Source organism: Protopterus annectens, chromosome 4.part1 (genome assembly GCF_019279795.1).
Source record: "Protopterus annectens isolate FY-2018-M chromosome 4.part1, PAN1.0, whole genome shotgun sequence".
Classification (NCBI taxonomy): Eukaryota; Metazoa; Chordata; order Ceratodontiformes; family Protopteridae; genus Protopterus; species Protopterus annectens.
Window position 1 is genome coordinate 393,870,502 of NC_056734.1, and position 24,787 is coordinate 393,895,288.

General features: G+C 41.7%; 1 protein-coding gene across 5 annotated transcripts in view; it reads left to right on the forward strand.

The window, feature by feature from the left end:
* LOC122800880 (LIM domain containing preferred translocation partner in lipoma) overlaps positions 1 to 24,787 on the forward strand; it is a 3,822,027-nt gene that overhangs the window by 880,327 nt on the left and 2,916,913 nt on the right. For all 5 annotated transcript variants that reach the window (XM_044070213.1, XM_044070214.1, XM_044070215.1 and 2 more), the window contains one exon: positions 10,505 to 10,558. The gene's annotated coding sequence lies outside the window, so the exon portion shown is untranslated. The remainder of the gene's footprint in view (positions 1 to 10,504; positions 10,559 to 24,787) is intronic.

Consider the following 24,787-nt stretch of genomic DNA (forward strand, 5'->3'; position numbering starts at 1 on the left):
GTCTATTACCTTTATAGGCGCAAATTTAGACACTGTTCGGATGTCAGCAAACCTCACAAGCCAGAGAATCCTAGATATCCAAAACCATGTGCGGATCATCCTTGCCAACAAAAAGGTGCAAGCCAGACTAGTCCTAAAAGTATTGGGCCTCATGGCAGCTGCCATTACTCTTCTTCCTTTGGCCCGTTTTTATATGCGTCTCCTTCAATGGATGTTGTTCACCCAATGGTCCTTCCAACAGCTTCCCATGCGTCACCAGATTCTGGTGACACAAACTTGCAAAAACCACCTATCCTGGTGGATTTCTTCTCCCCAGGTCCATCAGGGCAGACCCTTTGTTTTCCCCGGCCCCGGTAGCCACAGTCACTACGGACGCCTCCCTGATCAGGTGAGGGGGTCATTATCAGGGCAGGATGGTTCATGGGACGTGGCAACCGTTCGAATACCACCTGCACATAAATGTCCTAGAGATGAGAGCAGTGCTTTTAACGTTGCAAGCCCTCAATGACTTTCTTCCCTTGGGAACAATTGCAGTTCACACGGACAATATGTCTGTAGTGTGGTACATCAACAAGCAGGGCGGAACCAAGTCCTACCCCTTATGTCGAGAGGCTCTCAGACTTTGGCAATGGGCGATCTCCTCTCATCTGTTTCTGGTAGCAACGCATATCCCTGGGAAAACCAACATTTTAGCAGACAGATTGAGCAGAGCTATACTCATGCCTCACGAGTGGTCTCTCAAGCAATCTATAGTGGAGGAGATTTTTCAGAAGTGGGGCCGCCCATGTTGCGATCTTTTTGCTACTCCCCAAAACAGCAAATGCCCAGCCTTCTTCTCTCTCTTCCCACTTCCGGGCCATCCCCCCAGAGACGCTCTTACCCAAGATTGGCCCCAGGGACTTCTTTATGCCTTTCCTCCCTTTCCATTGATATCGCAGGTACTCCAGAAAGCTGCCGTTTTGAGAGCCAAAATGATTCTCATTGCCCCGTATTGGCCTCGACAAATTTGGTTTCCGTTCCTTCATCATCATCTTTTGGTGCAGCCGTGGCATCTGGACCCAGTGCCAGATCTTCTGATCCACCAATCGGGTCAGCTGCATCGGTCCATTCCTTCTCTCAACCTCACAGCTTGGTTGCTCCACTTCCTTCCTTAGCCAGGCTTCCTATGATCTCTAACCCTGTTAGGGATATATCATAGTGGCTTCCCTTAAATCCTCTACTAGAAGGATTTACTCTAGCAAGTGGAAACGTTTCTCCCTTTGGGCGAAATCAAGGAACATAGATCCCTTTACTGCCCTTGTTCATGCAGTTTTGGATTTTCTAGCGGAAATCTTTCACTCGGGTTCTTCATCTTCCACGGTCAAAGTTCAGTTGGCTGCAATCTCGAACTTTCATGTCGGGTTTGCAGATCACAACATTATGTCCCACAAGCTTTGTAGAGCTTTTCTGAAAGGAGTTTTTCTCCTCAAACCTCCTGTCAGGAGTCCTCCTCCTCAATGGGACCTAAATCTAGTGCTGACATCCTTAATTCTTCCTCCTTTTGAGCCAGCTGCTTCATGCTCACTAAAGTTTCTTTCGTGGAAGACACTCTTCCTTGTCGCTATTACCTCAGCTAGGAGAGTGTCAGAACTTCATGCCCTCTCTGTTCGTCCCCCATATTTGGTCTTCCACAAGGACAGAGTATCCTTGAGAACTAATCCATCCTTTTTGCCCAAGGTTGCTTCAAAAACAAATTTAAACCAGTCCATTGATCTCCCTGTATTTTTTCCTAATTATTCCAACAGATCGGAACAAAAATTACATTATCTTGATGTTCACCGCCAACTCAGATATTATTTGGACAGAACAAAACAATTCAGGAAGTCTGATCAGCTCTTTATTTCTTATGCTGAAAATAAGAAAGGCCTCCCTGTTTCCAAAGTGACCTTGTCTAGATGGCTATCTTCCACCATTTCTGACATTTATCAACTTAGGGGCAAACAGCTGTGCTCAAAACCAAAGGCACATTCCACTAGAAGCCTAGCCACTTCTACAGCCTTTCAGGCTAGGCTACTCTTAGATACTATTTGTGCAGCAGCCACTTGGGCCACTCCTCATACCTTTGTTTCTCATTACAAATTGGATTTGGCCTCCAGGGATAGAGCCAGTTTTGGTTCCACGGTTCTCAAGAGTCTGTTCCATTGAGCCACCCAGGATAGAGGTGCTAGGACGGTCCCATCCAGCAAGAATGAAGGCGAGATTGACAACTTAACATTTAGAAGTTATGTACCTACCATAACGTTCCATGTTAGTTGTCTTCTCTCGCCTTCTTTCTTGCGACCCTCCCTCCTGCCCCCTTGCCTGGACAGACCTTGATCTCCCTTGGCTCTGGAAGATTTTGTTTCTTTGGGCACCAGTTAGTTCTAGTTTTAGTTATCTGGTTTCCCCTTACAGCCTTTTAGGCTTATTGCTCTTCTTCCTTAGTGGGAAGTTTTTATGCTAGGTAGTTTTCCCTCTAGGTACCAAACGAAATCTGGGTACACCGCCTTGCATCATGGGATATGGGGCTGCCTCGAGCTGGTAAAAGTGACTCTCGAGCTTAGCAAGTGCCGAGTCGGAGCCGAGGATCGGCTCCGAACCCATCCAGCAAGAAAGAAGGCGAGAGAAGACAACTAACATGGAACGTTATGGTAGGTACATAACTTCTAATTATATTTAAGTTACATTTATTAACATGATGTATAGTAATTTATGAGGCAGGCAGCATAACAAATGAAAGAAAGTATTTCATTTGTATATTTACAACAGGTAGTATGATTCTATCTATTCAACATCTGTATAATCATTGGTGAGTAACTTTGGTAGCATACTGAATGTAGAATATTTTTATCTGTGTAAGGCTTAGCCTGTATAGTTCAAGCAGTTGTGCTTGCATATGTTTGTAAAGTGTCCTTTTAATAGCATTCTAAAATATGCAAGTGTTTTAGTTATTTGGTAGAAGATTCTTTCTGCTGTTGTCAAGGTATAGTTGTAGGTACTCCTGCAAACAGGAATTTCAGTAATGATTACTGCAGTGATAACTATACTTGAGCACCCACAGGTGTGTGGTAAGATGTTCATCATTCCCACTGCTGCAGGAGCCTTTAGGCTATATAAGTTATGACTTGCCCAAGGCATAACAACCAGCCAGCTTCCAAAACTCTCTCTCTTCCACACTTCCACTCTGACTACTGATTGGTTAGCCCTGAGGAGGGAAAGTCAGTAGTCAGGGTGGAAAATCTTCAGTACACGCACACACACACACACACACACACTTACATAGTACTTTTACTTTTGCTGTGTATATATGTCATGTTTAAGGATCCCAGTATTTCTTAACTACCATCCATTTCCTGTCTGGATCTGCTATTTTCAGTTCCAGGTAGTCAGAGCTCTTGTTTGAGGTAGAAATGTACTGCTTATGCAAATAATTCATTTATTTATAAAATTTCAAGTGTGGTGCAGAGTTTGATTTAGACAAGGATGATGACAGAGTATGTAGTTCTTGTGTTCATGCTGTGCCAACATACTTGCCATTCATTTCTGTCAGACTAATTTTACTTTTAAGGGGTTCCTGACTTCTTGTGCATTACTGTATTTTGGGGACTTTGAATGGATAAGTGTAAGTATGTAGCTTGCGTAGACGTTTGACAGCTTATCTTCTGACTAACTCATTCCAGCGATCCTACACACATCCTCTTTGGTCACAGCATGGTCTGACTTCTGCAGTTCCCAGAAAGTATAAAACATACCAGGGAGCCCATGCCAACTGCACAGGCTCAGTCTGCACCTCAGCCAATGGTGGATGGACCTGCAGTGGCCATTTATTGTTTCTCAGACCTCTTACCTCACTGGCTTCCTCTGGTGTAATTCTTTCAGCCACAACAAACCAGGGGCAGACATGTTGCCTTTAGCTGATCCATGTTCTGACCTGGGCATGGGAGAGCAATCTCTAGTGAGATGCAGAGTTTCACCAGGGGATGCTACTGGATGTGTCCTGGGAAAAGAGTCCTCTTGAAGGGGCACAGATTTCTCTCCTAGTCACAGAAGATACCCATTAAGAAAAAAACAAAAAGTTAGACATTGTTCACCTGGAGACATAGGTTCTATAAGAAAAGTTGATTTTCTTACCTTAGCTAAGTCATTGTTACATTCAGTCAGTCATGGTACACAGCATTCAGTACCTGTTAATCAGGTCATTAGAAATATGAGGAAGACTGGGGAGAGGAGTCTGACATAGACAAATTCAGGGCTTCATCTCCTACTGATTCTCAAGTCCAATACTCTGATGCTAAGTAAGATTGGTCTTCACAACCTTCTTGGGAGGTAACTTCTTTTTTTCAGCTTGTTGCTAGGATGAATGAGATATTTTTATAAGAACAAATGGATGTTCCCCCTTGTAGTAAGAAGATGATATGATATGTTGCAAGGGGATTTGCCTCACTTCTCCTCCTCCTCTTCTAATGCTAGCTTTGGAGGAGGTATATAATGCTACTTGTATCAACCTTGATTCACAACCTGCAGTCCCTCAAAAATGGCAAGCTCAACCTCTGCTCCAGCAGGTAACAAGCTACTGGTGTCTTCCAAGCCTTCCCCTGTGGATATAAAGGGGAAGCTTTTGGGACAGATTTGGTATAATAATTTTTTTGTTGTTCTCCTTTGGAATATACAATTCTTAATTTCCATATGTGGAAGTTTATTCTTTTTGTAGAGACAGTTTGAGTGATCTAGGTACCACTGTTTCTCCTGAAGGGAGTGCCTGCCTATATTAATGTTTCTGACATGTCTCTAGTATATAAGCATGCCTTTTGGATTTTGCAGACACTGTGTGTGGGGCCTCTGCCACTTTTTGATGAGATACTTGGGTATAAAATCAGAAGCTGTTTGATTAAGTAAGGTCTACATTTTTGAATTTAGCTTTAGGTTAAAAAAAGAAAAAAAACACATATTTGGCCCACGTGCTACTCAGGTCCGCAAACACTTTGATGAAAGTGAGAATTAGTTCATGGAGTGTCTATGATTTTTCTAGCCCCCATTTCAAATCTTCCAAATCTTCTTTCCTGCCTGAGAAACAAAACAACCAATCCCTGCCTTCTCAAACAGGGAAAGGAAAAAAGATGGCAGAAGGAGAACATTAACAAACATGAACCTTTCCCAAAAGAGTACAGTCTACAACTTCAGAGTGGCTATGCTATCATACATCCTTCCTTCTCCTTCTGCTCAAGTCCCTTAAGACCTGTCCCCCAAAAATGTCTCTGTTATCCCCTTTGGCAACAGATTATGACAGACTCATGGGTGTTACAAGTGGTTCAAGACATATACAGTGGCACTGAATAGAAAAGTCTCATTTCAAGAGAGTTCCTTCACTCTATCCAAACCAAAAATATTTTTTTCTTCAGGTTATTCAGCTTTTGCTCACCCTAGAAGTCATATAACCAGTGCTAGTTATTCAGAAATGTAAAAGTGTCTATTCCAGAATGTGTCTGGTACCAAAGGAAGAGTCTTCTTTGAGACCAGATTTAAATCTTTCTTTCATATATCATTATGCAGAAGTTCCAAAATTTAAGATACTGACCCTGTAGAATCTGTTATCTCCTATTCACCAGGGAATACCTTGGGACCCAGTATATCTCTGAATTTCTGTGTCTGCTTCACATAGTCATTTCTCTGTATTAACCTTTTAGTTATCTGCTACTTTAAGGGTGTTTGCAAGGTGACTATCTCCAGTGATTGTTTACAACAGACTGAATGGCACTCATTTCTTTTTTCCTATTTAGGCTCATAGGTAATTAGTCTGCTGACCATTTTAAACCTAGTCAGAAACACTCTTCAGAATTTCCTTCTAGCATTAAGTGAGGGCAAGACAAAATAGATTGCAAGAGAATTTGAGGCTGCCCATACAATTATCTAGGTATACCTCGAAGGTGGAAAGGGTGCTACTCCACTTTTCATGTATTTGAAGTTCCAGAGGTTAGGTGTATGTTAGAATATGACTCTGTCATACTGTTTCATGTTTATCTGCTGATGAGGGTTTTTTTTCCTTTAACCAAGCATTTAATCTACCATTAGTTCCTCAAAAGAATAAGAGATCAGTAGGGTTGGATCTTTCATGGCATGAAATGCTAAAACATAGATCTCCATGGAGGAGTCTGTAAGAGACTGAGTACAGAAAAAGGGCTGCCATTCTATCCTGATAACTAAGCATTTTGAGGCCACTGATCTTCTTAGTTATGAATCTCAGAGGTCTGTCTGGTTGTGTGGTATGTTTAGCCAAATACATACCAAAAGGTGCATTATATTCGGCAATTGGTCTGATAATGGGGAAATTAAGACGACTTTGGATCCAGTAGAGATGCCTTTGGAAATTAGATGGGCCAGATAAAATGCTTTCTGAAATACTTTGGGGACAGGATGGTCAAATGATAAGGAATTATAAACAAGAGTACCCAGATCCCTTACAACAGTGTCAGATCGGAGGGATGCATCCCCTTTCTGGTAAGTAAAACTGCTAACCTCAATGAACTATATTCCATTTTTACACTTCAAAACCAAAAATCAATGTAGAAACGGAGAAACGGAAAATGTGAATCTTTCTGGCCAACGTTTAACAAGACACGATGCACTCAGTAAAAATTATTTACTTTAACTTGACATTTTTTACACTTAATTTGAGGCCATTGTCCTTGCACCAATTGTTAACATAGTCTAAGCCATGTTGGAGCAATAGAGTCAGCTGAAGATCAAATAACAGCACGCAATTTACAGTCATCTGCAAACTTAGTTAACCATAGGCCAGAAATGCTGGCTTGAAGGTCTGAGAAATATATGCCAGATAGGAGAAGGCCCAAAACTTAGCCCACTGGTGCACCACTTGTAACTTTTTTACTTTCAGAAGTGACATCTGCTACTCTAACCACATGGATGCTGTCAAACAACCAGTTAGCTATCCATCACAAAACATAAGGATTTATATTCAGATTTACAAGTATATCAATAATGCCTGCATGGGGAATAGTGCCCAAAGGCTTTTGCCAGGTCTGGATATGCTCTATACTGTATGCACTGTATAATACTATCTGCTGCTTCAGTTGTTTTTTCAAAGGAATTAATGAGGTTAAAGAGGCAGGACCTTCCTTTGATAAACTCAGTTTGATGATGGTCTAGGGTTAAGTGATTTTCAATGTCCAGATTAATGAAGTCTGAGAGCTTGAGATAATGCACTCCATAGCTTTATGTATGAAGCTAGCAAGACTAATGGGTCTGTAGTTACCAAGGTCTGTGGTTGGGCCAGCCTTGTGCAGTGGCATTATAATGACTGTTTTCCAGGCTTCTGGAATGTAAACAGTGGAGAGGCTTAGATTAAAGAGGTTAAGTATGGGTTCAGAAAGACCATATTTGACACTGATAATCAGGCAACCTGATATATTTTAAGGGTCTCATGGATGAAATATTCTTACTTTTTGAAAGGGCTGAGAGAACTTGTTCCATTGTAATTGAACAGGGTGACTGGGATTGTGGTACCTGTTGGATAGCTATAACTTCAACTGAGTAAAGTTTGCACTAAATTTATCATCTAGGATATTGGCTATTTCCTTTGGGTCAGAGAGAGTAGTAGTATTGTGGACTAGCTCCAAACACTGCTAGTTAGTTCTTAATTTCCTGACATAGTTAAAGATTTGTAGTTTATCTAGAGACCTTCTTGAGCTTCTCAGCTCAGTCATGGACTTCAGCCAGAGAGTTTCTCAGGATTCTGGGGTTCATGGAATCTATGATTCTCATGATTCTTCTTGACAGATTGTACATGAGAAAGATTGTTTGGTATCTCAAAAAAAAAAAAAGCACACGTACCCTACACTCACTTGCATCCAATTTTCAGATACATGTATTGGGTTTTGTATAGAAGGCTACAGATAACAAGAAATAGTGTCCTCTTTAATCCTCAACTTCCAAGTCAGTCTGTAAGTACAGATGTGTCCGATTTTCTTTGGGAGTAGTTTGTATGTGAGTAAAGGTGCAAAGTCTGTGGGATTCTTTAGACCGACCAAAGCATGTCATTTGAAAGATATGTGGACTGTGATCCATGCCTTTTAATCTCTTCATCATTTGTGGTTACCTGGATTTTCCAGTTGATTACAGCCAATACTACAGTGACGTGGGACATCAACAAGTAAGGAAGCACAAGGTCAAACCCTCTACACAGGCTTGCTGTGATTGCTTGGGAGTTAGCTCTTCTGTGTTCTTTTAACACTGTACATTTCTTCCACTCTCATCATCATCTTCAACCCCCATTTTCCTGTTTTCTACATGGGGATAGATTTGTCATGTTAACTGTCGCCATCTCTCTCTATTCACTGCCACTCTCCTGCCTTCTTTGACTGTCATGCCTGACTATTACAGATCTTCTCTCATACAATCCAGCTACCTCTTTGCTGGATGCCCTTGTTTCCTCTTGCCTTCTTCCTGTCTGTCTTAAATCTTCTTCAGCAGATTGTCTTCTGCTTTTCTGCAGATGTGCCCAAAACACCGTAATCTGTTCTCTTTCACGTTTTTCTGCAGTTGGAGCTACTTTGGCTTCTGCTCTTATGTCCTTATTTATTCGTCTGTCTCACAGTGTGCATCCTACCACCCATCTTAGGCACTTCATCCCCATCACCCATAGCTTTCTCAACTGCTCTGCCTTTACTACCAGGGTTTCTGTACTATACAGTAGTACTGGTCCTCCCACTGTTTTGTACACCTTACTTTTCAGCTTCATTTGCATTCTTCTGTCATATACTACACCTGACACTGTGCCAGTTTGCTGCAGCCTAGCTTTGACCTCCTCTTTCAGACTTCCCCTCTCCTCAACTACCGCTCCCAGATACTTGAAGCTATTAACATGTTCTACTATTTACTATTTTCCCTTCTCTGTCACTTCTCACCTTCTTCTGAACTCCACTATTTGCTGCCATTACAGCTGTCTTATCTGTACTCAGTTTCATCACATGTGCCTTCAGTTTTGCATTCCATTTCCCTGCCCTTTGCTGAAGTTCCCCTTATGTGCTGTGATCTTTCACAATACATGCTACATCAGATGTCATATGGTTACAAGGCGTGCCTTGCCGTCTGCCAGTGCCATATTTTTATTCTATTGTAGCACTCCTACACCATACCTCAGTTAGGTTCATAGGCTGCTACACTGTGCATCCATCATGTGTTGTGATCTTGTGAAAATGCCTGTCACATTATATAGCATATGAATGCAGAGTCCCGTCTAGCTATTTGCTTGTGATACACTGACATACTGCTGTAGCCTTCAGAGCACTACACTTTATATAGGTGCAGTGATTACCATGCTGTGCATGCTAATGTATTATGAGCCTGTCCTAATGCTCGTTATACCGTATACCATGAGGATGTAAAGGGTACTATACCATCTGTCTATATCATGATCTTATTGTATCTCATTCAGTACATCATGCATTGAATGGGTGAGCAGGCTACCATGCTGTGCACCACATGGTCTACTACATCTTATGGATACCCAAGCTGTCGTACTGTGCCTTCTGTCTTGCATGACCAATTACTCTGTATCAGAAAATTCAGTGGAGAGTCTCATGTCTGCTGTGTCTGTCTGAGCTGCAGTTCAGTACACCATACCTGAGTTTGATAGTGCATAAAATGTGTACTTATGGGGGCAGTATTGTGTCTATTAACTAAGTATCTGTCAGTACTGTAGCTAAGACACCCTCTGCATGAATGATATTGTTGCACATTGCAGAGACCATTTATGAATCCAACTTCCTACACACACTAGCTGCAGTTGGTTATGTTCTATGGCTGTTTTCAGGAGAGTAAGGATGGGATTACCTTTCAGATTGTGTGTGAATTTATTTATTCATATTTAAGTATGAAATACTGAAGGTCGAGTGATGATGGAGTGGTTTTGTTTTTATCTTCTTAAAGAATTTTTATTGCCATGAATAAATATTTGTTTATAGTAGTATGAAAAATGTTTTTGTAAGGGACATACTGTATGTCTAGCATACCTGAGGCAAATTTAAACACCACCTTCTGTCACCCTTAAATTTTGAAAGAACCTCCTTCATGTGTTGCTTAGTTTGTTAGATACGGTTTTAAACTATGTTTGGAATTCTCCGCATTGTATCCAGTTGAATAGATTCTAAGCTGCTTATTTTGAATTTTTTTCATATTTGAAATTCTCTGATTTGGATATTTCTGATTTTGCTGAATCCCATGTGCCAGTATTTGGAAAGTAGTTTTTGAATTTTCTGCTTCATAGCTGTCTTTTTAGCTGTGACCTGTGTCTTACTCATTTCTCAGGCAGCTGTTCTATTTTGGAAACTTTTATTTGGATTCATTGGTTAGTTTTATATGACCAGACATGATGAAATTTAATATACATTTTTTTCTTGCAGGCTATCTCTTCAGTTAAGAGGAGTTCAGTGTTCATTTGATAATTTTTGTTCTTATGTAATTTCCTCAGGTAAAAGTTCTGGGTGCTAACTGATCTGCTGCCTTGTCATAGAAGATTGTTCAGGTAAGGAAGATTGTGAGACTCTTCAAGAATTAGTTTTCCAGTGATGTACATTTTTCTGTTTTGCCATTAATTTCTTTGTACAGACATTATTATTCTGTGGCATATGTACCACAGAGGATAAGGGAGTATGCATTTTTTGATGGCACATTAATTATCTGCCTTTGCATTGCAACATGAACTTTGTTGTGCACCAACATCAAAGCAGTACATAGTACTAAGTCTGAGATTGTTGAACCTTGGAGTGCATTTCCCCAGATGCTGAGCAGCTATGAAATTTATATATTTAGAGTCACAGGGGTGACCTTCCCCATAAAAAATGTTTTGTTGTTTTATAATTAGTTGATATTACAGTAACATTAATTTTCTCTTCACTGTTAGTGGGTGAGTATGCCAGCGATGTAAAGGTGAATATTGCATGATGTAGTCTCATGCAAGTTTCCTGATGTTCTGTGTTTGAATTTCAGAAAGGTTTGTGGCTCTTGATATTGTCGGTACAGATAATTAGCATAATAGAGTGCCTTAAATATGGACACCATAGGTTAAGTATTATGAACCATGGGATAATGGCTAGGAAAGGAGTCTGTTTTGGAATGTTTGCAGTTTGGAATATTTGTGGATTATATTCCAAGAGATGAACGTGTTTGATTTGCCAGATATGCAGTCAGGTCTGAGCACTTACAAATGTAGTGTGCAGTTTCATATATGCATTATGCTCACTATGCCAAGTGTACTGCCATTCACTGTAGCCATTCTTAGACAGCAGTATACAGAAGCCTGCCAACTTTTGTGTATGTAATATCGTTACACATAGTATGCCAGTAGTTCAGACAAAGGAAGTGCTGTGTAATATGACAGCACTTCATAGTGAAGTAAGGGACAGCTATTTATTAAGGCATAGTATGCCTTATTTACGAAGTAGCAGTTTCTTGTAGTGCTCTGCTCCACCATCACATTTAATTGTGTTTCATAAAAAAATGTTCATTCGCCATACAATTATGTAGGAGCTAGGATCATTAGCATATGGTGATGAGGGAATTTGGTGCTGAGGGAGCCCCCATTAACAGGAGCTTGACATCTGACTGCACAGAGGTAAGGACAGATCTGGCTGTTGTTGCAATTTTTTTATATCTGCCATAGGGTTTCCATGTCGAACAAAGGATTTTTTTTAACACAGCACTGATGTGCTGCTCAGCTGTGATATTTGAGCAACACATCATCAGGGAAAGGGGAGGGGGTGGATCAGTGTATCCCTATCAGATGATCGAAGTTCTGAAAATTCAAAAATTATGTGGTCAGGACCATATGATCGAATTTTTGGAAAATCAGGCATTAAAAAAAATAAATAAAAACAAAAAGTTTCTTTCTTTTTTTTTTTATGTTGCCTCCCTGCACCCCGCACCCCTTGCAAATTAAATATACCAACTCCAAGATCACACTACAGTGAGGAAAAGGGTAAATTTCTTGATCCACGCTGTACTGTGATCTCCATTGAAAATGTTTGAAGTTTGAATACTTCGATCATATGGTCCTGACCATATGAATTTCGAAGTTTTCAAACGTCGATCATATGGTAGGGTTCTGTTCTCCTACATACTATGTCATGTGCAGGCATGCTGTTCAAGTCACATAAGTAGCTTCAATGTGACTAGGCCATGCTCATCTGGTGTAGTGTTTGTGAACTACACATGATCTGGTGGGAATGAGGTAATTTGCATGCGTACCCCTTGTCTGGAGTATTATGGCTTTGCAATGGGGTAAGCTTGCACACAAAGATCTTCCTTATTGTACGCCATTGTCTAGGAATTGTGCAAAGCTTTGGTACATAGTTCTGCTGTATACCAGCCCTGCACCATAGTGCACAGTTTTTATAAATAGCCCCCATAGTCAATACATAGTCAATAATGTACCTTCAGTTGTACAGGGATATGTTTGATAATGTAGCAAGAAAGGGCAGTTATTGTTTTAAGGAAGAGAGGTGCAATGCAATTCACATTTGAAGGAATAATCTTCAGTTTGAGAGTAGAATTGGGAATAATGTAGTATATTACTGAGAAGAATTATAGAAGAAAAAAAGAAATGTAAATGAGAAGAAAGACTTTTAATTTATATGGATACATTAGGGGAAAACTTAATAGGTAAATGGGAATTACAGACAGTAGTATTTAGTAAGAAGCATTTTATCACACCTCTGTTTACTGTGAGACCACACCTTGATTATGGGTCAAGTATATGATCTGCATGTTTGGATATATGAATACTCCACCATAGGAAATACAGCATAAATATAGGAAATATGTCAAAGGTATGAAAAACGTAAGAATACAAACAAAGGGTAAGACCATAAATGTGTATTTTCCAATACCAGGGAATAAGACAAGTTTAGAATATCTTGTAGAAATCATCAGAAGACGTAAAATTGACTGTCAGTGGAAGGGAACTAGATAGACTGTAGAATGAAGTTTAATCAACCGTTGAATCCATCTGGCAAGAGGATTGATTACTGAACAGGATCTAGTTGTAGCTTACTTCCAGACTTTTAAAAAATTCAGCTAAAATGTGGACAATTTTAAGAAAAACAAAATTTGTATTCCACTAAGGGGAACAGTAGTGTTTGCTGTGCTATGATTTGCCAACCTTTAAGTGTATTTTAACTTGAAATGAATGTTCTAAATTGTCAGCCCTGCATTGCACTTGCTGTGGAAGTGTCTGCAATTGAAGTGAAAGGTGTTTTCATTGATAGCTTGTTGGGGTAAAGGAAAAAAGTGAGCTTGTTTGTTTCAGTGTTAACCCACAATTTCTTTGGGTTTATATGGTTTGGGAGATAATCTATTTTAGAAATTTGGGGTGTGAGGGGCAGAGCCCCTAATTTGAGACATTGTGGGATGGGGGGCAAAGACCTCTCTGCAAAAGTCATACTCAGGTGTTTGCACGGTTTTGGGTAATTGATGTTTTTCATTGATGTGCTGTCTTTTACTAGTACACTCTGTTTCAAGTCCTGATACAGTGAATATCAATGATGTTCTTCGTGTTTCACTGTTGCAGTCATTACATTTGGGTTATCTGCTTGCAGTAGACCTCAGTTGGCCTGATTAACAAAGTATTGGGTCCTGCGTCAGATGCTGTCCCTTTTTCCATGACGTCAGGGGAATAAACATGCAGCCGATGCCATTACATCAGTCTTTCTTGCCGTGCGGTGCCTGAAGCAGAAGTAGTTTGCAAGTGCCGGTCGGCCGACTCCTGAAATTTTCGTTTTCGAGTTTCAGAACTGAAGTCTTCAACTAAAGCCAAGTACGCCTTTGGGGAAACTTTTTCTTGCTCCTTACCAATGTCAGTAAAAGTTAATAATTGCATTACTTGTGGAAAGCAAATACCTCACAAAGATTTTCATTCGTTCTGTATTCCTTGCCTGGGCCGTGACTACGACGTACCTTGCTGTCGGTTTTGTGCTTTATTTAATCAGCACATTATCTGTCGTCGGTATATTTTCGCTTCTAAATATTTCGGTTCTCGGTTTAATTATCCAGAAATGTCGTCGGTTAGCCATCCGACTACCGGGATTCCGAAAAAACGCAAAGATAAAGACAGAGAGAGGCTGCCTAGGTCCTAAGCCAGTCACCAGTTCACTAGTACTCAGTGAGGTGCTTTCTCAGCCCCTGATACCTGCAACTTCTGATTCGCAGGCCTCTACTGAGACCCATTCGGAGTATGCTGCGAGATGCTTCAACTGTGACACCTGAGGATGTCTCTACCTTGGATGGGTCTGGAGCCACTGTGCAGGCACTGGCTTCTGAGGGTGTATTCAGGCCTATGGACTTGCATATTAAACCAACGCCTCCTTCTTCATTTAGGCCTAAATCTCGAACCATGCCTAAGAAACCAACCCCCAGGCCGCATGGTCAGGCCTCTATGCCTAAAAAACAAATGATAAGAATGGCTGAAGATCTTATAACTTTAATCAGGGGAAGCCAACCTCCCCCTTCTAAGAGACCTAGGACTGATGTTGTTTATGAATCTTCTGACCAGGATTCTGATTTTTCTGATTCTTCTGATGATTTGGATTTGTCCTTATCCACTGATGAGGATTCTGATGCAGATGACTCTATTCCCTCTGCTTCCCCTCCAGAGGATTTTTCTTTTGGTGAAACCTTACATACTCTAAGGGAGCATTTCCACTGGGAAAGCCAGGATTTTTCTGATCCAAAAAAAAGGCTTAGGGATTTCTTACTCATGCCTCAACATAGGCCTTTAGCTATACCTCCTGTACTAGACATTGTTGATGATGCCTTTTCGGAATCTAGTTTGGCCCCTAATTCTTTGCCTCCTGCTCCCAGAAAACCTGACAGATATTACAGGGTTCCTGAATCACACAAGTTTCTTTTAAAAAATCCTATTGCAGATCCAGAGACTATTTCACAGGGACCCAAGGGCATTAAGGTTTCTACTGCTAAAAATCCTACCCCTTCTGATAGAGACTCCAGGGCACTGGATAGATGGGGCAAGAAGGTTTACACTTGCAGCCTTGGCCATTAGGGCTTTAAACTGACAGCTTCATATGTTAAAGTATCAACAACATGTTATTGGGTTGCTTAAACAGAAAATGATGTTGATTCCTGACTGTGCTGAAAATAAAGAATTGCAGGATTAATGCATTCTGCTGAACAGGTTGGTAAACATACTTTGCAATGTGGATTTGATTCATTAGCGGCCTCTTGCAGGGCTGCTGTTACTGGGTCTGTGCTCAGAAGACATGCTTGGCTTAAGGAGCAATCTTTTCCTGATCATGTTAAAGCTAAACTGTTGGAAGCTCCCTTAAATCAGGACTGCCTGCTTGGCAACAAAGCTGAGGAAATTCTTAAAAAGATGGAAGATAAAGCTTAATCTATGCAAACTGTTAATGATTTCTTGCAAGTTCAGCCTCCTAGATTTAGTGGGCATTGGCCCTCTAAGAATTGGTCCTTTCCAGGCCCTTCCAGGTCTTCTCAAGCCAAACCCAGACACAGCAGAAACCCCAGATTTCAGTCCCAGGGGACACACAAGACTAAGCAGTGGAGGATTTCTGCACCCAAATCTGGGAGTAGTAAGACTCCCCCATGGAAAACTGTCTCAATGACTTGTGTTTAAAACTTCCAAGCACTTCCCAACTGAGTGCTCCTTTAGGCGGAGAGGTTGGTCTGCAGGTCAAAAACTGGGAACTCATTATCCAGGACAAATGGGTTTTAAATATAGTGTCCCAAGGATACAGATTTCACTTCTACATGTTACCAACACCAAGCGGGTGGCCAGATCTACCCCCAAATCAGTGGGCAGAGGCACAAAATCAAGTTCTCTCTCTCTTAATCATGGGTGCTATTCAGTTAGTACAAGAAGAGGAAAAGGGACAAGGTTTCTATTCAAGACTTTTCCTGGTACTCAGAAAAGGCAATACATGGCATCATATCCTGGACCTTTCTACTCTAAACACCTTTCTGGTGATTCCAAAATTCAAAATGCTAACTTCACCAGCTGCTTCCTATGCTAGGCAAAGATGCATGGTTGGCAACACTAGACTTAAAAGAAGCATACCTGCACATCCCTATCAGGGAGTCTTGCAGAAGATACCTACGCTTCAAAGCAGGCTAAATGCACTATCAGTTCTCTGCACTTCCCTTTGGCATATCTACTGCTTCCAGGGTATTCACAAAGTGCCTAGCTCCAGTCATTGCATTTTGCAGGCAAAGAAATATTCAAATATACCCATACCTGGACAATTGTCTAATTCAGGCAGAAAGCCAGGACATAATTTTGAATAATCTGGCCTTTGTTTAAAGAGTGCTGACTTGTCTGGGGTACACCATAAACAAAAAGAAATCACACCTGGTACCCTGTCAACAAATTATATTCCTGGGAGCAAGCTTGACTACAACTTCCCAGATGGCTTTCCTCACGCCAAAGAAACTGATTCATTTGACAACCTACTTCAAACAAGTGGCCACAAAAACCCAGATATCTGCAAGGTAAATACTGCAAGCCTTGGGGTTCATGGCCTCCTGCATTCTTCTAATTCCGTATGCAAGGCTGCATATGAGGAAACTACAATGGTATCTCAAAAGCCTGTGGTGTCAACATTCACAGGATCTAGAAGCAATGATTCCTCATACCTTGTCTACACCTAGAGTTCCTGTGGTGGGCAGAGGCCTGCCACCAAAACAGGGGACTACCATTCACACTACCCCCTGCCGCCCAAACCTTAACAACAGATGCATCAGACTATGCATGGAGGGCTCACCTGGCAGGGAAGTGCATTCAGGGCAAATGGAACCTAAGTCAAATGCACCTGCACATAAATCAAAAGGAAATGCTAGCTGTACAGAATGCTCTGACAGCCTTCAAGGACCACATTTTTCCAGGACAACTAATGGTAAAGACGGACAACACCACTGTCATGTGGTACATAAACAAGCAGGGGGGTACACATTCTTACCCCCTCTGCAGACTAGCCATGGCATTGTGGAACACAGCCTTGAGCTACCAAGTGAAAATCTACAAGCTCAATTCCTGCCAGGAAAACTAAATACACTGGCAGACGGACTAAGCAGAAACCTCATAGACCCACACGAGTGGAAACTGGAACCAAGGATTTTCAACATGTTAACAAGCAAGTGGGGGAGCCCAGCTATAGATCTGTTTGCCTCCCCCCAGAACCATCAGTTGGACAAATTTTGCACAACGATTCCCCACAAGCTAGCTTGGAAAGTGAATGCTGTATCCTTCAGCTGGAAAAACCTATCAGTTTATGCCTTTCCTTTTCTGCCTCTGCTCTCCAAGGTACTACTACAGGACAAGCCAAGGATGATTTTAATTGCACCAGACTGGCCACGTCAACACTGGCACCCCCTCTTGAGCAGTGGGTCATGCTTGGCCCCATGTCCCCTACCTCAGACTCCTTCCCTGTTGTCTCAGCAGGAGAACCAGATTCTGCACCCTCAGCTGCAAACCCTGAACCTAGCAGCCTGGCTAATTACGTAATCTCTCCTTTACCATCCCTCAGTAAATCAGTGATGGATATAATTTTAGAGGCAAGGAGGCCTAGTACTAGAAAATCTTATGCTTCAAAATGGAAAAGATTTTGTGCCTGGAATCAGTCTCAAGGGATGAGCGCAGTAGTGCCCAGTTTACCTCAGATTCTACAATACTTGACTGAGAGGCTTCATAAGGGCTTGTCCTTTTCCTCCATCAAAATTCATGTCTCAGCCATCTCAGCTCATTGCAGTACAGGGCCTCCCCTCTTCTCTCACCCACTTTTCAAGCAGTTCCTCAGAGGGACCAAAAATTTAAGGCCACTCAGGAGAGCTCCAGCTCCAGCCTGGGACCTTAACTTTGTCTTGGAGAAACTCACTCTTCCTCCTTTTGAGCCAGCTGCTACTGCAGATTTAAAATTCCTTTCTTGGAAAACAGCTTTCCTTTTAGCAATCACTTCTGCAAGAAGAATATCTGAATTACAGACCCTTATGGCAGTGGAGCCTTTCATCATCTTTCATGCGGACAGGGTGTCCCTCAGAACCAATCCCTCCTTCATGCCCAAGGTGGTGGCTCTTAATCAGTCCATTCATTTGCCTACCTTCTTTCCTAACCCACAGAACAAAGGGGAACGGATACTGCACTCCTTAGATGTGCACAGACAACTTAAATTTTACTTGGACAGGACTAAACCTGAAAGGAAATCTTGAACAACTGCTGGTGGCATTTGCTGCAGGGACAGAGGGGAAAGCTATTTCAAAGCAAACCATTTCAAAATGGATAGGCCGCTGCATTCATTTCTGCTATAAGCAGCATGGGAAACCTATCCCACAGGGCATCAGATCCTATTCAACCAGGGCTGCATCTACCTCCATAGCCTTTCTCAGGGGCGTTCCTACCAGGGGCATTCTAGAAGCTGCTACCTGGAGTTCTGTACATACTTACACCAAGCATTATCATTTGCCAGTTTTCTCTAAATCCAGAGCTGGCATTGCCACTGCAGTCTTGCAGGTTCTTATAGCTGGTCCTAATTCTATTTAAATTCCTCCTCCCAACCTTAGCTTTGGGAATCTACCGAAATGTAATGACTGCAACAGTGAAACACGAAGAACATAGTACAGTTGTGTACACTTACCATAAATGTAGATGTTCGAGTGTATTCACTGTTGCAGTCCTGGTTACCCTCCCTCCAGCCCCCTTTCTTCTTTTGGCTATACCTCTACGCTCCCTTGCTATGCTCTAAAAGATTTTTGGTGTATTTGCTTTTTTGTTGGAGGTATATCTTTGTATTTATAGATTTAATTGCTTACCATTAGGGGGGCACCTGACATCTGGGGCAAGAAAAACTGATGTAATGGCGTCGGCTGCATGTTTTATACCCCTGATGACCTGACGTCATGGAAGAAGGGACAGCATCCGACACAGGACCCAAGACATTGTTAATCAGGCCGACTGAGGGCTAATGCAAGCAGATAACCCAAATGTAATGATTGCAACAGTGAATACACTGGAACATCTACATTTATGGTAAGTGTACACAACTGTACTTTTTGTTGAGAGTCCTCTATTAGGATTCTAAAACATGATGCATGAAATTATTGATTTTTGTGTCTTTGCCATCATGTGTTGTAAGTGGAATAACAGTTGCAGATTGAAATCTACACTTAATCAAGCTGATAGACTTCAGTATCAAATTACAGACATTTCATAATTGTAATAATTTTCTTAATTTTATCATGCAGCAATATAGTAATAGGTTATTTTCCTTCAGTATAGGTCTTAAGTGGCAGTACTGTTGCATCATGACATTTCAGCAGCAGGTGGGTTTATACATAATTATGTTGGCTAGTACATCCTGTGTGTTTTACTGGCTCCCATTCCTGTCTTCCACTGTTATCCATAGAATGCTGATGGGAAGGGCCGATACAAAGACTGAGAGTCTGTCACCCTACAGGTTTAGGACACTAAGTTTTAATTCATGGCTTTTACACCAATCATTTGTTTGTGTTAGACCATCTTGTAGGATGTTGGTGTCATGGGGGAATTTGTGATAGCTCCCAATTTACAATCATCTCTTGGTGAGCCAGAGGCCTTTGACATTAGCCTTGACTTCCAAGAAGTAGATGCCAAAAACTTGGAGCCCTAGGGTACTCCGCTGGTGACCTGTGTCTTGGTGGAGGTGGTCTCTCTGATAGTTACTTTTTAGATTCTGTCTGGGAACCAGCTGGCAGTCCAACAAATTATTTAGGGATTTATGCCTAGTTTCTGAGAGTTTAACAATTCCTGAGTGGGTTATTGTACTTATAGGTTCATAGGTGTTTACTAGGCTAATGACCACAAGTGCCTCTTTAAGCCTAGCTGTGCATCCCAAATATCTGACAAGTTCTGATACTCTTGATAAGTGTAAGCATGGGCCTGGGTGATGAACCATTTACAGGTTGCCTGTGTCCAGTAGAGACATAAGTGCCAAACCAGGGATGACTTCTCATCCAGTTGTCCATGTTTTACTTGAATTGGGTTAGGGAGGAACTATGCTTCACATAGATGGGGAGCCTGTTCCATTGACAGGGTAGTCTCTGGGATACATACCTGTCTCTCCAGCAGGTCCTGTTTATATCACAGACAAGGCTTAAGGCTTTAGAACAGGTAATTCTGGTGCTGTTTGTTTTGTGGATATGCAGGACCATCAGAGTGGGGTCTGACAATACCCTGAATGCCAGGCATAGATTTCCCCTCAAAAGCCTGTAGGAGACAGACTACAGGGATATAGCCTTGAGGCATTCTGCATAGGACATTTTAATTAAACCTTGTATTCTTTTAGTGAGGAACCTCTGTGGACGTTTTTATTGTTGGATATGCCTGCTTAGGTACATACCAAAGGAGGCATTGTACTCAATGATAGGTGTGATGAATGCCAAATACAGTGGAACAATGACTTCCTTGGACTTAGATACCATACCTTTGTTTATAAATTTCGCAAACATAGAATGATTTCCATACTACAGTAGACACATGATGGTCAAAGGCTAGATTACTATCCCTATGTTCCTGACCACTGGGGCAACTCTGAGGTGTGTGTTGTCAATATGATAATTACCAGGGATGGATGACTTCCCAAAGTATACTATTATGCATTTCTTGGCGTTTAGTTTTAGTCCATGGCTCTGACACCAGTTTGTGTCAGTGTGAGATTCAGTGACAGCTCCTAATTTGCAATCATATGCAAATTTTGTCAGCCAGAGACCACTGACTTGGCCTTGACTTCTGAGAAGTAAATGCCAAAAAGGAGCAGTCCAAGGACTGATCCTTGAGTGACTCTGCTTGTCACTGGCCTCTGTGTAGAGGTGGACTCTCCAATTGTAGCTTCCTGGGTCCTATTTGTGAGATAGTTGGCTATCCACCGGGTGACATACGGGTTTGTACCTAACCTCTTAAGTTTGCCAACAATGTCCGAGTGGGGTATTGTGTCAAATGCTTTGGCCAGGTCAAGGTAGGCAGTGTGACCGATTTTATTCTCATCCATTGCTCTGGTGACCTTCTCAAAGAAGTCCACCAGATTGAGTAGGCATGATCTGCCCTTGACAAAACCAAACTGGATTGGGTCCAGTATTTGAAGGTTTACTATATCTCTGTTGATCATCTCCATGATAATTCTTTCCATGGCTTTACATATAAAACTATTGAGACTTGTGGGTCTGTAGTTTCCATGGTCTGTAGATGGCCCACCTTTATGCAGAGAGATGACTGTTGCCTTTCTCCATTCATGAGGTATGAAGCCTATTTGGAGGTTACAGTTAAATGGTAATTCCAGAGGCCTTGATAGGTCATGTTTCATGCTATTTAGAAGGCATCCTGGGATACTGTCTGGGCCCATTGATGCAGTGTTCTTGATCTTAGAGAGAGCATTAAGGACCTGTTCCCTAGTGATAGTAGGGGGAGGTGTATTTGATGATATTTCCTGAGGGAAGGTTGAGAGGGAGAGGGGTAAAGTTGGAGCTGAAGTTATTATCCAGGAGGTTTGCTCTATCTTCTGGATCAGTATAGGTAGCTCCATTTACAATGAGCTCTACGCACAATTATGTATTGCTTTTGAGGTTGCGGACATAGCTAAAGAATGCTTTGTGGTTATCCTTGGCCTGGGAGGTCAAACTTACCTCAAATTTGGCTTTGGTAGACTTTATTTGTCCTCTGAGTTGTTAGTTTAGTTTGATGAGGGTGCCTTTATCCTGACGTGTGCTGCACCTCCTAATGAGGTGCCATGATTTTCTTTCTCCTGTTGTGCAGTGGATTAATTTTGTGATTTCACCAGGGTGGGCTTGTTTTTTGAGTTAGTTCTGTACTCCCTGGTAGGTACAACTGCCTCTATGCAGCTATTAACATGCTTGTACAGAGTTTCTGTGAACAGTTCTGCATAGGCTGCAGTGTTCTTGGGGATTATGGGGGCCTGAAATTTTGACAGGTTCTCACTTAATAGCAAGAGGTTAGCCTTAGAATAGTTCCTGAGTATTCCCGGTTTAGCTGGAGATCTGGGTTTTATTTTTACTTCAAAGGAGACCATTGTGTGGTCTGACCTTGCCAAGGAAGGCATTACAGAAGGGGGTGTGCAGCATTCTCCAATATTAGTGAGGACCAGATCCGGTATGGTTGAACCTCTGGTTGGTGTATTGACTATCTGGTCCAGGGAGTTTGTGTTTACAAAATCCAGGGATTTCTGTGCTTATACGTTTGGTGTCATATAGGATTCCCAGTTAATAGAGGGGTAATTAAAGTTACCCATGAATATGGTATTGGGTTGGATGGTTAGTGTTTCTGATAAGTTTAAATACATGGTATGGGTTTCCTGGGTCATGGAGGGGGACCTATAGCTTGCAAAGTAGTGGCATTGGATTTTGCCTATAGTGATTTGAACATGAAGCAGCTCAAGTGCATTGTCCTGTTTGACCACATTTGAAGTATATTCATTTTTGATGTAGAGTCACTTCCACCTTTAGTCCCTGCCTGTGAGTAGCTGGACTAAATGTGTGGAAGGCATTATAACCTTGCACTGTTGGTGTGTTCTCAGCGGCATTAAACCATGTCTCAGTGACCACACAGATATCAGCATTCTCTAGGGTAAGGAGAGCTTATACGGAGTGGAGTTTTCTTGTTTAGACTCATAGCACTGAGCAGCAATACGTTTAGATTTTCTTGGTTTTGATTTGCTATGTCGGAAGTACTTTCAGTTTGGCATTGCCTAAAAAAGGCACTTTGGGGAAGACAATGTTTTAGCTAATATTCAAAAGTCTATATGGGAGAGGTGCAGACCATCCCTAGCAAAGCATTGTGGCTTCTGTTGACCACTTCCTTCCATGCTGACAAATATTGCACCTCCTTAGAATGACACCAAAAACTAAGCCAATTATTAAAGTCAGTCGTCTTTTGTTCTTATTGTGGCATCATCCTTGGAGAAGGTAAAATGCTTCTCAGTGCTAGACTCTTACCAGCCTGAGACGCATATTCCAAGAGCTTCATGATGTCTCTCTTCATGTAGTCTAGGGAGGTATGTCTCAGGTCATTTACGCCCACATGGACTATGACTGAGTCATATTGGTAATTTTGGTCCATTGACCTGAGTGTGTGTGTAATGTGGCAGATCCTAGCCCCTGATAAGCACCGGATTGTGACTTTCTCCTTACTTAGCCTGGTGAGATGGACATCATTGTGTCTCATGATGGAGTCTCCAATGATTAGAATGTTGGATTGTGTGGTGGCTTGACTTATGGGCTTGGAGATAGAGACTCCATGAGATGTAGCTCTGTGTTGATGTGGGTGTTGTTTTGGAAGATCACATTTCAAACTGCTGAGGGTATTTTTTATGTGTACTTCATACTGAATGCCTTGGCCAGGTTAGGGTAGAGGTGGTATGCACTGTTTTTTCCTTGTCCATAACGATGTTGTCCCTCTCAAAGAAGTCTACCAGGTTAAGTGGGCAAGACCTTCCCTTAACAAAGCCATACTGATCTAGACCCATTGTCTGTAAGTTGCCATTATCCTTGTTGATTATTTCCATGATAATTAATTCCATGGCTTTACATATTAGCTTTGTCAGACTAATAGGTCTTCAGTTCCTAGGGTTAGTTGAAGAGGGATGGCTGTTTTGGCCCTCCAGTCACCTAGTACATAAACTGTTTTGAGGCTGTAGTTGAAGAGTGCCTTGAGTGTTCCTGCTAGGCCTTGTTTTAAGCCATTTAGGAGGCAACTGGGGATATTTTCGAAGTCCACTGAAGCACTATTTTTGGTCTTGGTGAGTACATCCAGGACAGAAAGTGTTCCCTGCACGTACGGCAGCTGTAACCCTCCAAATCACTGAAATCACAACAGAAAAAACAAGCCAGCAGACAATGGCAAAACTGTGAATTTAATAGGACACCCATACAATACATAGGTAGTCCAGAGAATCAGACTGGTTTCGGCTGACACTTCACTTAGCCTTCTTCAGTGTTAAATAAATAAATAACAATGAACACATTTAAATATTATTCATGTGAAAAAATATAGGGCAACCATTGGTTCCCTCACAAATGCTCATTTAATCAAGGTGGAAATAACGCACCTAATTTAATTATCCATTTCTTTTCCTTTGAATTTAAAAGGTCATGCTATCGAGCTTTATTAGCCCTGTTGCCCATGATTCTGTCAATAACTGTAAACCTAAATGCAGCTTTATGGTGTTTAATAGTATGTTTGAATAAAGCATTGCTAGCTTTTTTATTCCTGATTTCACGTAAGTGTTCTGAAATTCGGATCCTCATTGGTCTAGAGGTCTGACCTAAATAGAATGCAGAGCAGGTGCAGGGGGCTGGATAAACCAGCCAGTCGATCCCACAGTTGGCCAAAAAACAAATGTTATAAACATTGCCTGTATTATAGCTGGAAAAATCCCTTGATGTTATGTGATCCTATCTCGCCTACATTCTGTACTGATGGGTTCGGAGCCGATCCTCGGCTCCGACTCGGCACGCTATACTATAGAGCGAAGTCTCTAATTGGCTGAGCTATTCTACATCCCAGGATGCACCACTACTGCTTCCCCAGATCTCGTTTGCCGCTTGACAGCAATAGACGTGGTCTCGACTTGGCTGGGCTAAGTACTCTTTATTGACTAATTTCCTGTCAGAAATTTTCTAATTTTTCAACCAAAAGCTGTTTTAACAGCTACTAATCGCTTCTGAGTAGTTTGTGTGAATTGGAAGT